The 12,355-nt window shown below is 44.9% G+C and overlaps 1 pseudogene; it reads left to right on the top strand.

Annotated features, from left to right (window-relative positions):
* The first annotated feature begins 579 nt into the window (after positions 1-579).
* LOC125524874 (putative 4-hydroxy-4-methyl-2-oxoglutarate aldolase 3 pseudogene) lies at positions 580-1,092 on the top strand (annotated as a pseudogene).
* Positions 1,093-12,355: the final 11,263 nt, after the last annotated feature.

Below are 12,355 nucleotides of genomic sequence, written 5' to 3'. Positions count from 1 at the left end.
GCTCCCGCTCTTGTTCCCATCGCCTTTCGACGGAGAGGTGTCTCCCATCGCCGCCGCCAATCACCTCCTGCTGCAGCCGCCGCCCCCAAACACCACAAGAACCCTAAAGAACCTAAGGCTCTGATACCAATTGTTAGATTTTTTTAGACCAGAATCATACACACAATAGCTGGACTAATCACTCAACTAGGCCACGGTGGAGGAGATGAACACACAGAGACGAACACGAGAGATTTTGCGACGCCTTAACTGCGTCTTTTCTGGACTTCTTTCTTTTATTCAGAAGACAGAGCTATCCCCAACAGACAGCCCGATAAGATCGCCCACGATCCTTCTATCACGCGCCATCCCACGCAATCAGATCGTGGCCAACCACTAAACTCACTGATCCGCTAATCTTGCTGCAACGTAAACACAGTACGTTTCTGGCACTACAAGAGAAAAACGACTTGGCCTGAAACTACTACTTTCTGAACCAAGTGTACAATTTTATTATTCAGAGCTAGCTCACTGAAGGAAACTGAAAAATACTTGCAGCACGGGACTTGACTTCAACAATGCATATATGCAGATCGATCGATGGGTTCAGAGAAGTTCCCAACCCCTGTGGCCGACCTGTGCGACGCGAACGCCTCACTGATCCTCGCCGGCGAGCTGCGCATCCTGGAGCCCGTCTTCCAGCCGTACGGCCAGTGCAGGTCCTTCTCGGGCCGGGTGGTCACCATGCGCGTCCTCGAGCACAACGCGGGCCTGCGCGCGCTCCTGGAGACCCCCGGCGAGGGCCGCGTCCTGGTGCTCGACGGCGGTGGCAGCAAGCGGTGCGCGCTCATCGGCGGCACGCTGACGGAGGTGGCGCGCGGCAGCGGCTGGGCGGGCGCTGTCGTGAACGGCTGCGTCCGCGACGTGGATGACGTGAACGGCTGCGCCATCGGCGTCCGCGCGCTCGCCAGCAACCCCCGCAAGCCCGGGAAGAGCGGCGCCACGGAGATGCACGTGGACGTCGACGTCGGCGGCGCCGTGGTCCGTGACGGGGAGTGGCTCTACGCGGACAGCGACGGCATCATTGTCTGCGACAGGGAGATCTACGGTTGATGTGATCGACCCTAACGTGGCTTATTCCACACAGTTTGTCTTCCGATGTCTGCCTCGCGTGTTCTCTCTAAGTTTGGTGGCGATATTGTTTTCTCTCTTGCATGGGGTGATTCTTCATGGGCCATCTAAAGTGCTCCATTAAAAGTATTATTTCTGGTAAGATGTAATAATACCATGCATTGTTCTGTGCATTTCATTTCTCGTTCATGTCCACATGTTTCTTAACGTTTCTTTGTTTTTTTCTTTAAATTGAGCCTCGCGTATATTAGATCAATGGAAACATTGTGTACAATGGGATCTAAAGCAAGGTAACTAAATCCTCAAACGCAATAAACTGCCCTAAAAAAAGGGTGACTGGAACTAAGATTATATTCTTCAAAAATCTGGCTGAAGGCACAGCTGAGCTTATCGTCGTTACACAAACCATAGTCCATAGCTATCCCCGATGATGGACAACATCGACAAATTCAGCCACTGAACTACCTGAAAGACCGGTAGATGATCAAATATCATTGAACTCTCGCAATAGTAGACCACCGTAAACAAACGGGATTCCAAATCGTGCCAAGTATATGCACGGGGATATCACCCCGATCTAGCCAGCCAGTGAGCTAGTATCGCAAGACCAGACCAACGACCTTGCTTGGAAGGGCTCAAAAGAAGGGACCATTCAAGCAAAGCTGTTGCCGACAATGCCAAAGGAGCCATGCTGGCAAACAACATGAATTATCAATCCCATGTCTATGAAGAACAATAGGGACATATTTCCTAAGCTACTCGACAATGCTACACCAAGCGCCACTGAGACATGATTTGAGCAGGAGGATTCTTATTTGAGACAACACTGCCTCCACCATTGGAATGACATCACCGCGACACCAAAACGTACTACACAACGGAGGAGAGATGTGAATCCCCTCCACTCCGCCCTCTATCACCGGAGCGCAGCTAGGGTTGTTATGTCTCTTTCTTTTTTGAATGCAAATAGAAGAACTAATTGGATCACATCGGTGTTAGTTTTTTTAAATTTGTTGGAACATTTTCCAAGAAATAGAAACATAATTTTACCGCATTAGTTCTCTAAGTTGAACTGCTGAACAAACCAGAGCTTGTGATAATTCTTGTTAGGCATCTTCAACTTTTTTCTTGTGGGAATGCAATTTTTTATCACTATATCACTGGATAGGAAGAACGAATGAGAAATGTGGAAGAGAAAAGCGCAAACAAAACCAGGCATTGAACTCCAGGTGGCCAAAGTGTGATATTTATTGTGTCTCTTGCATCAGGTGAAATATATGCCATGCCATGGTTAGTTGAGCTTTTGTTGTAATGTAGTATGATATTGTCAAAATGCCATGGGTATGTTATGGTTTCCATATATTGTCGTTGATGCATTTTACTCTTCGAGTGTTAGCTGAAAATTACCCTTTGTAATTTTTTTTTCTAATAATACCCTTATTGTCAAAAAATTATTTCTGAGGAAACTATTTGTCCCTTCTTTTAAATGTTACCCATTTAAGTTTTATCCTACTAGAACCATAATAATTTATTTTGTTTAAAAAGGTCCATTGCCATTTGTTTGTTGAGAAGCATTGAATTTTTTATATTTTAGGAAAGTAAAATTTTAGTTGACCTACTAACACCTTTATTTGTTAACCTAGTAAATAAGCACGTGAGTGTCCCCACAAGAACTAGTTGCCTTACATTATATTGAGATTTGGTTGTAGGAAACATGAACATTTAAATTCTAATAACATGAGAACTGAAAATGAAACATATTCTTTACTTTATTTCATTACTACATGCCTATAAATATTTATAAAATGGAAAATAAAATTTTTCTTTCCTAAACAAACCAAAAGAAGCAAAGAATAGGGAAAACAGGCTGAAAGCTTCTAGAAGCTTCACAAAACCGACCGGGAGCTTCTAGAAGCTCGCCAAAACCGGATGGAGTTTCTGTAAAAGGGCAACCATTGATGGGCCAGCCCACTTACGAAACAAAGGTGGGATGGTGTTAGAATAAATCCGAGGTACACCGTTGATCATCCGAGGATCAAGCAATCACACGAGCATGACACCGAGATTTGTTAACGAGGTTAACCAATATGGCTACATCCCCGGGGCCTGACTACGGGCGCTCCTCCGCGTGACACCGTCACAATACCGCACAACGGCCACCCGGGCGCCGGCACACACCGCCGGCTCCCCCTTGCGTGCCTGTGTTATTATGTTGGCATAGGTTACATCGTGTGTCTACCCCGCTATATATGAGAGGCCTAGGATACAAGTATCCTATTAGGACACAACTCCACATCCTATGTAAACACAATACAACTCCAAGTCCAACTGTAACCTACCTTGTACACAATATTCGACACAACTCCAACAAACTCCACCTTGGCGAATATTCTCCACCATCTTGAATTCGTCCCTGCGTCAAACTTTCATGTACATTGGACTTGAGTTTATCCCGTGAGTACCGCTGCTACTCCAAAGACTCCATATGACTCCACCTGCAACTTGTAGTCCCTTCTTTTCTTGACCAGTGTCAACACTCGAACGAAATTTCACCATTGCTTGTAGTAATTCCAAGTCAAAATTCGCAGTTGTCTCACCACATGTTTGACCACCAGAGCCCTGGCCCGTCTCCATGTCCATGCATACCGCACACCTCGCCACTATTACCGCGTCGAGCCTCCGCTGTCCCGGTCGAGTCTCAAGGGTCGCAAAACCACACCACTCAACCCCCACTCCAGAGTACCACCGATCATCACCGACCGATGACGAGTTTCACGCTTCCATCAGACCACTGGGCTCCAGTCCAAACTGCATGTCACTCGCTTTTTTTCACCTGCTGAATAGGCTTCGACCCCGTCGACTTACGCCGTAGCCCCTCAATCCAGCTCCACCTTCAACATGACTCCATGGTAGATGATCAATCCACCCCTGCGCCTCATCGACTTCAAGCTCCGTGTATACACCACCTTGAATCAATCCCGCGCCATAGTCTTGTCGAAGCCGCACAAGCCTCGGGGCCTGCGCCACGTGTTTCCACGCCCCAGAAGTCGGTCACCATCAGCATCACGCTCCTATGTCGTCATCGCCGATCCCACCACCGTCTTCTGTATCAACCGACTTTCGTCGATCCGTCAGACTATCTAGTCCGACCCAGCCGAACTTGTCCAGCTACATGACACGCTCGAGGCTCACAAATCGTCTTCCGCGAATCTCCATCCATCACCTAATAATTCCATCTTAGCTGACATGACTTCCTGCAATGCCTTTAAGCATCCCCATCGTGCCAACAAATCTTTCACCCTTGTCTGCCATAAACCAAGGTTTTCAGTTCAACGAACTTCTCCACCTCAAACCTGGAACCCGTGACGTCCTGGTTCTTGGTGCGGCTGACCTCGAGGAAAAAAATAACCGAGCTTCTACACGCAATGCCCAAGTACTTCAAGCACATGTACTAGTACTAGCAAATTTAATCAATAAACTGCCTTGGTCTTCACGTGATGGCTCCTGGCTCAACTCGCGATGCTGCTGTTGCTTTGTCCCGTGCTGTGCTATTCCGATGGACGCATATCCATTGATGGATTTCTTTCCGGTTGATTTGCCTTCATATCTCCGTGTCAGTAGTGGAGACTCGGTCTCCTTTTTGTCCAAAACAAATCACGTGCACACACGACGCGGCCGCTTCCCTGACTGCAGCTCCGGACCTGAACCACGGCTAGCGGTCCACGCTGCGGCCACAAGCACCTCAGGTCGGCCTGCTGCCAGCCCATCCAAGCGCGCCCTACGCCTGCCGGTCCGCCTGCTGCTGTCACACGCCGTCGCCGCTTCCGATCGCTACCTCAAGTAAAAATTCTTCGCTGCAAGTCGAAACTTTCCGTCGACACGCGTGACCAACTCGACTGCTTCCAGGAATGCTTTTGCTCCTCCTCTAGATCAACAATTCAACAACCTCCGAACAACCTAACTCATGATACCACTTGTTAGAATAAATCCGAGGCACACCGTTGATCATCCAAGGACCAAGCAATCACACGAGCACGACACCGAGATTTGTTAACGAGGTTCACTGATATGGCTACATCTCCGGGGCCTGACTACGGGCGCTCCTCCTCATGATACAGTCACAATACCGCACAATGGCCACCCAGGCGCCGGCACACGCCGCCGGCTCCCCCTTGTGTGCCTGTGCTATTATGTTGGCATAGGTTACATCGTGTGTCTACCCCCGCTATATATGAAAGGCCTAGGATACAAGTGTCCTATTAGGACACAACTCCACATCCTATGTAAATACAATACAACTCCTAGTCCAACTGTAACCTACCTTGTACACAATATTCGACACAACTCCAGCAGATGGGGTGTGCGCCTTTTACCATATTGCCTATATGTGGCGCATGGAGCGCCAAACAGGGTTTAGGCCCTTTCTGTACAAAACGAGCACCCTCTCGTAAGACTGGGCTGACCCATGTTGGTCAGCCAGTGTGTATGACAGATGAAGTAGTTTTTTTAGAAGGCGATGAAGTAGTTTCTGATATAGGTAAACAAATGAGTTTCTGTGAGCCAAGGTGTTTTTTTATGGCAGTTTGTACTGGGAAACGTTTTTTGGGTTTTATTTTCCAGCTTTTCTGTTTAGGATTTTTTCTTTACGTTTTTGGTTTGTTTTTATTTTCATCATTTTTATCACTTTAAAATGCATAGTTTCATATGTTGGAAATTAGTTAATCTTTTCGAAAATAGATGTATAATTTCTTATTCATGAACATATTCAAACTCAAAAAAGTTATTTTCATATATTTTATTAATTTATAAACATTTTGTAAAATTGACGAATATTCTCCAGTTACAATGTTTTCAAAACAAATCATGAACATTTTTTAACTCATAAACATTTAGCATATTGAGGAACTTTTTTCAAATTTATGTTGTTAGCGTGGAGATTTTGGGTTTACAAATATTTTTAAATACCATGAATTTTTTAAAATCCACAAAATTTTTAACTTATGAATACTTTTTTTAACTCGCGTACATTTTCAAAATATTTGAATATTTTTAATCTTCGTGATTTTTTCTATCAATGAATATTTTTCAATCTTCAAATTTCTTTCAATAAACCAATCTATTTTGTGTTAAAAAAGTTGTACTATAGTGACCACATGCTACTCAACTGAATGTGAAAGACCCGACAAAAAAAGGGAGTGATGCATCATCATTGGTATCCGGTGGCGTCAATACGCCACAAGAGTTGAAGCCTAATAAGGAGGCTGATGCACATTTTAGCGACAGTTTGCCGCTTGAAGTATTGCATCGGAGCTCCCCCAAATTGTTTTTTGAGAATAGGAGCTCCCCTATTCAGAACCTTTAGTGGGAAATTATCGGTAAATTCTTGATGGGCAATGCATGCTGTAGCGTTCATCCGTTTAGTTCGGCTTTTCATCCACTCCTTCATCCATCCGAAGAAGCTTGTACATCCTGGCCCAGAAAAAATGATTAGCTATCAACTTTTTGATAGAGTTAAAAAAATTATGAATTCAAACAATGTTGGTGGAGTAAAAAAATGTTCTTGCTTTACAAAAGATCCATGAATTTTCAAAATGTTTATGAATTTTCAAAATATTTACGATTTTTTTTCAATTTAAAATACATTGACGAATTTAAAAAATAGTTGGGAACTTAAAAAATATCCATGAAGTTTTAAATTTTTGGTAATGAATTTGAAATTATGGTCACGAATTCTGAAAACAAAAACATGAAAGCAGGCGAAGTAGAAATAAAAAAAGTGCAACAATAGTAGTTTCAAAACATGACTTTCCTACAAAATGGGCGTCCACAATTCGGAGGATGGTTTTGATCGCCACACATTTGGTTTCGTGTGTCATGGTTACCTTTTGTCCAGGATCACGACTTTCCAGGGCGTTGCTACATGTTTTTGTTCTCTAGTTTGACCTCCACCCGATTGTGCTCAGCCAGATAAAGCTCAATCAGAGAAGTTGTGATGTATGTGTCCTCCTCCTTTGAATGCGTGAATTTGGAAAATCAAGGATTAAAGCGTCTAGATATAGTGACACTCCAACTGTACCATATCTTTTTTGGGAGCCTGAAAGCTAAGCTATTCCACTTTGTACCACTATCCTAAATACTAAGGGTGAAAAAGGTTAGGATAATTTCCGCCCGAAACCGTTTTTGAATCCGTTTTTATAGGAAACAATAAGAGATTTATGACATCCATGACAATCCGAGCCGAATCCGACTGCGATTGATAGGATATGGTATAGGATATGATACTACTAATATTCAGCGCAATAGGATAATCCCTTCTTTATCCGGATAATCCCACCTTGTAAATTCGGGATCCGATTTTGGGGTGAATTTTTAAGTATCAAAGACTACCGCCGGTGAGCTTAGTGCATGGGACAATCAAAATCTTTGACAAGGTACTTGCCACACGGCTTGCAAACGATCTTCCGAGATTGGTTGGGCACCACCAGAGTGCTTTTGTCAGAGGCCGCTTGCTGCATGACAACTTTATGCTAGTGCAATGTACGGCGAGACTTCTACATGCGTTGAAGAATCAACTTTTAATTTAGAAAAAAGATAAAAATACAAAAAATACAAAATACAAAAAACAGATAATACACAGATATGCTGACAGCATAGCTATGCCCCGGATCGATGAGGTGTGCCAACCGACACGGCTCGGATCGATGACGTGGCACGTGCCATAGATCGATCACGTGGATCAAGCTTATGCCGCCGGCCGCCGTCATGGCCGTCGACATAGATATGACGGCGTCAAATGCTCGTCAACCACCGGGTAGCCGGGCCACGTCTATGCGACGACCTTGCTATACTGACGGCCCCCGTCGGCAAGTGCGGAGGTATGCCGACGACTTTTCTACATCGACAGCTTGCCCTAAGCCGTCGGCATACCTATGCCGACAGGGGCCGTCGGCATAAGATAGGCCGTCAGGATTAGGGGTAATTCCGGTAGTGTCTAAAGCATTTGACCCGGTTCAGTTGCCTTTTGTGCTCGAATTGTTGACAAGGATGGGCTTTGGAGACAGGTGGATAATGTGGGTGTGCGGCTACTGGCTACTTCTTCCACAAGAATCATGACAAATGGCTTAATTACCGAGAAAGTCAATCTTGACTTGCCAAGGAATGCGGCAAGGGGATCCATTATTGCCCATGATCTTTGTCCTATGCATGGAGCCCCTCCACTGCCTGCCAAAGGCTTGTTCACTCCATTGGCTAGAACCGGACTGCACCAATGCGTCTCCATGTTTGCGTAAGTTATGGTGTTCTTCAAGCTAATCGAGCTCGAGACGGGCACGTGTGGAGCAATCATGCAGTTGTTTGGGCAAGCCTCTGGACTTACAGTCAACATGAACAAAAGTGCGGCCATGCCCATTAGATGCTCTCAAGAGGAGATGACCACGGTTTGTACTTCGCTCGGCTCCGCTACCTTGATGTTCTGCTGCACCTACTTGGGACTGCCGCTGACGCTCAGAAAACAGACGGTGGCGCAACTTCAAAGCCATGTGGATTAGCTAGCTGGCTACCTCCCTAACTGGAAGGCGACAACGCTACCAAAGAGTGGGCACCTCACACTCATCACGTCCGTGCTTTGCACCATCCCAATACTTTTGATGCTAGCATTGGACTTACCACAAAAAACGTTGGCAGTGCTTGTCAAAACCTGTCATGGTTTCCTTTGGTGTGGCAAGAAAGAAGCAAATGGTGGCAACTGCTCAGTCACGTGGGAAATAGTATGCACACTAAAGTGGGCTAGTGGCCTGGGAATTCCGAACTTGCACATGTTGAATAAGGCGCTTCAAGCATGGTGGCCATGACTTCAGCGATCTAACAAATCGAAACCATTGACGGAGTTTGACATATTTGTGCCGGTGGAGTCTATGGTCCTGTTCCAGGTGGTAGCTAGAGCCATGGTGGGAAACGAGAAGAGTACACTATTCTGGGAGGATCGGTGGATCAATGGCTTCATGATACGTGAACTGGCTCCGGAATCTATGGGAGGATCCCAAGGCATATAAGGTTGACAAGATTGGTCTTGGATGCAATCATGAATGACACCTGGGCAAGAGACACTAGTAGAAAAAGGGTCAAATGTGAAGCACATTAGTGCCTGTTTGTATTTGAGCCGGCACTAGTGTATACATTAGTGCCGGTTCCAACGGCTAGCCGGGCCGCTTTCATTAGTACCGGTTCGTGGCGAACCTTTAGCACCGGTTCGTGCCACGAACCGGTACTAATGAGAGTGGTGGCAGGATGTTGTCAGACTGGGGCCCCTCCAGCCCCTTTAGTACCGGTTCTTGACACGAACCGGTACTAAAGGTCGTCCTACATAAACCCTTCGTCCACCCGAGCTCGCTCTGTTCTTCCCCTTTCCCCTCTCCTCTCTGTTCTTACCCTCTTCCTCTCGATCTCATCACACATTTTGCCCAAAATTTGTCAAGATTTGAAGGCCCCCATCCATTCAAATGATCACAAAGGTTAGCAACTTTGTCCTTTCATCTCTCATTGCTAGATTAGCTCTTGCAATGCTTTATATAGTGATTAATTTGTGAGTTTAGTAATTTGGGAGGATATATATATATATATATGTGCTAGTATTTATTTTATATGCAATTTGAGGTCAAAAATAACACTTAGTTTGCATATGTAGGTGTGGTTTACTTAGTGCCTTCTAAATCTCCGTCGTAACCACCGTCGATCGCCCGCACCGCCCCGTCGCCGGCACCACCTTGTTGTGAGCCTCTTGTTCATGAAATTTTATATAAAAATTGATGTTTGTGTGATTTGGATATATAGTTACTCGTATAATTATCTTACCCGTACGTTGTTTGTTATACATATAGTGCCATGGTTTTGATATCCGTCCCCGTCGGCCCTCGTCCTTGTTATGATTCGGATGTGGTATATATATATTCTCTTTTAAAACTAGTTGCATTTCGTGTTTATGACAAATTATGCCCATCAAGTTGACATAGAAATTTTTTCTAGGAGGTATGTGAACCGGAAATTCCAACCGACCCTATTGTCGAGAGGTTAAATTTAGTTGAAAGAGAAAACGAGTACTTGAAAGAAAAATTGAAAAGAATTGAGGGGGAGAAGATGGAATTGAAGTTGCATGTTGCCGATGTCGTCGATGATCACAAGATCAAGATGGAGAAAATGCGCTTGAAGATTAGAAAGATTAGAAAATATGCCATCGATAGTGAGGCTTGGTATCATTATGCTGTTGGATCCATTGTTACCTTAGTTGCGATCTTGATCGCATTTGTTGTTGCATTTAAATGCTTTAGCTAGAGAGTTATTTTTTTGTTGCATTTAAGTGTTCTATGAACTTTATGTATGAACTTGTATTAATTTGGTCTATTCGGTGTTGTGTAATGAAGATGAGCCGACAATGGATGTACGATGAACGATGCTCTCCCCAGTTCGTTGAGGGCTGCATACTTTTCTGCTTGCGGCTGAGGCAAACAAGCGGGCGGATGTGTAAGTGCATCTAGTGCCACCCCTAGTTGGTTTTGGAGTATTGACGACAAACCTAGTTGAGGGACTAATGTGTTTATGAGAATTGCAGGATAACACAGGTAGAAGTCCCTCATTAATTCGGTTTTCCTACCAGAGATGACCCCTAAAAATGTATGAAGACATTGAAGTCAAAGGTGGTATATGAAGATATTCACATTGAAGACTATGACAAGAGAAGACACCACATGAAGCCTATGGAGCTCGAAGACTTAGATCTTTCGTAGTTCTTTTTCTTTTGTGTTGAGTCATAGGAACCACCGTACTGTTAAGTGGGGTCCAAGAGAACCAGTCAAAATGACTGAAGTGATGCCTAACCAAAACCTATGTCTTCGAGTGAAGACTATGAGAGCGAATCTTGTCCAGAGTCGGACAAGTCAGCTTTGCTTGTAGCCCAAGTAAAGTTGCCGTGTGAGTTTGAAATCTGACTGTTGGAATATGTGTCAGTTCCTTAGTGACCCAGGGTCATTTCGGACAAATTAGGTCGGGTTGCCAAGTGGCTATAAATAGCCCACCCCCTACAACCATAAATGGTTGGCTGCTCAGATTGAGAGTACGGCTTTTGTCGTTTGAGAGCAACCCACCTCGAAGCCTTTGAGAGAGAATTCCTTGCGAGGATAAAGCCCTAACCATCCAGAGCCAAAGAGTATTGGGCATCACTTAAGTCTTCTTGTCTGTGTGATCTGAAGACTTATTACACTTGAGGACTGTGCATCCTCCAGCCGGTTAGGCGTCGCGTTCTGAGCATCCAAGAGACATTGTGGATTGCCGGTGAACGAAGTCTGTGAAGGTTTGGGAGTCTACCTTGAAGACTTACCAGAGTGATTGGGCGAGGTCTATGTGACCTTAGCTCAAGGGGAATACAGTGAGGACTGGGTGTCCTGAGCTGCGTGTTCAGGACTGGGTGTCCAGGACTGTGTGTCCTAAGGTTTAAATACCTAGCCGCCCCAACCAGACGTACAGTTGTCACAGCAACTGGAACTGGTCCAACAAATCATTGTCTTCAACGAGTCACTGGTTTCATCTTCCCTTCCCTTTACTTACTGTTACTCCTTGTGAAGTCATTGTATGTTTGCACTATCTTTTGTCTTCATTGAGTGACTGCGTGTTCTGTCTGGCTTCACAATATCTTCCTACTTGATCCTTACTGCATTGCTGCTATTAGTCATTGTGCTTTCACTCTATTGAATACTTGACTATGGCTTGCCTAGTGTAGTATACCTTCCGCTGCAGGGTATTAGGTTTATTTCTATCGTTTGTCTTCATAACTCCCATGTTTTGAACACTTTCATAAAAATCGCCTATTCACCCCCCTCTAGTCGATATAACGCACTTTCAATTGGTATCAGAGCAAGGTGCTCCCTTGTTCTGTGTGATTCGGTTTAACCACCTGGAGTTTTAGCTATGTCGACTGCAGGAATAATTAAAGTCTCCGCTGCGTGCCCCGTCTTTGATGAAACTGAATATCCCTACTGGAAGAATAAGATGCGCATGCATCTTGAAGCCATTGATGTCAACCTATGGTATGTCGTCGAAAATGGCGTTCCCAAGGCTGGAGAAGGTGTCACTACTGCTGATGCCAATAAAATTTGTTCAACTGGACTCTACTGCCAAGAATATCATCTGTGGTCACCTGACCAAAGGATAGTATGGCCGTGTGAGTGCTTTGAAGACATCTAAGCTGGTCTGGGAC

The sequence above is a fragment of the Triticum urartu genome, chromosome 7A (assembly GCF_056163025.1).
Source record: "Triticum urartu cultivar PI428250 chromosome 7A, HENAU_Tu73, whole genome shotgun sequence".
Lineage (NCBI taxonomy): Eukaryota > Viridiplantae > Streptophyta > Magnoliopsida > Poales > Poaceae > Triticum > Triticum urartu.
The sequence above is the reverse complement of the archived record's forward strand: the minus strand, read 5'-3'. Positions and strand labels throughout refer to the sequence as shown.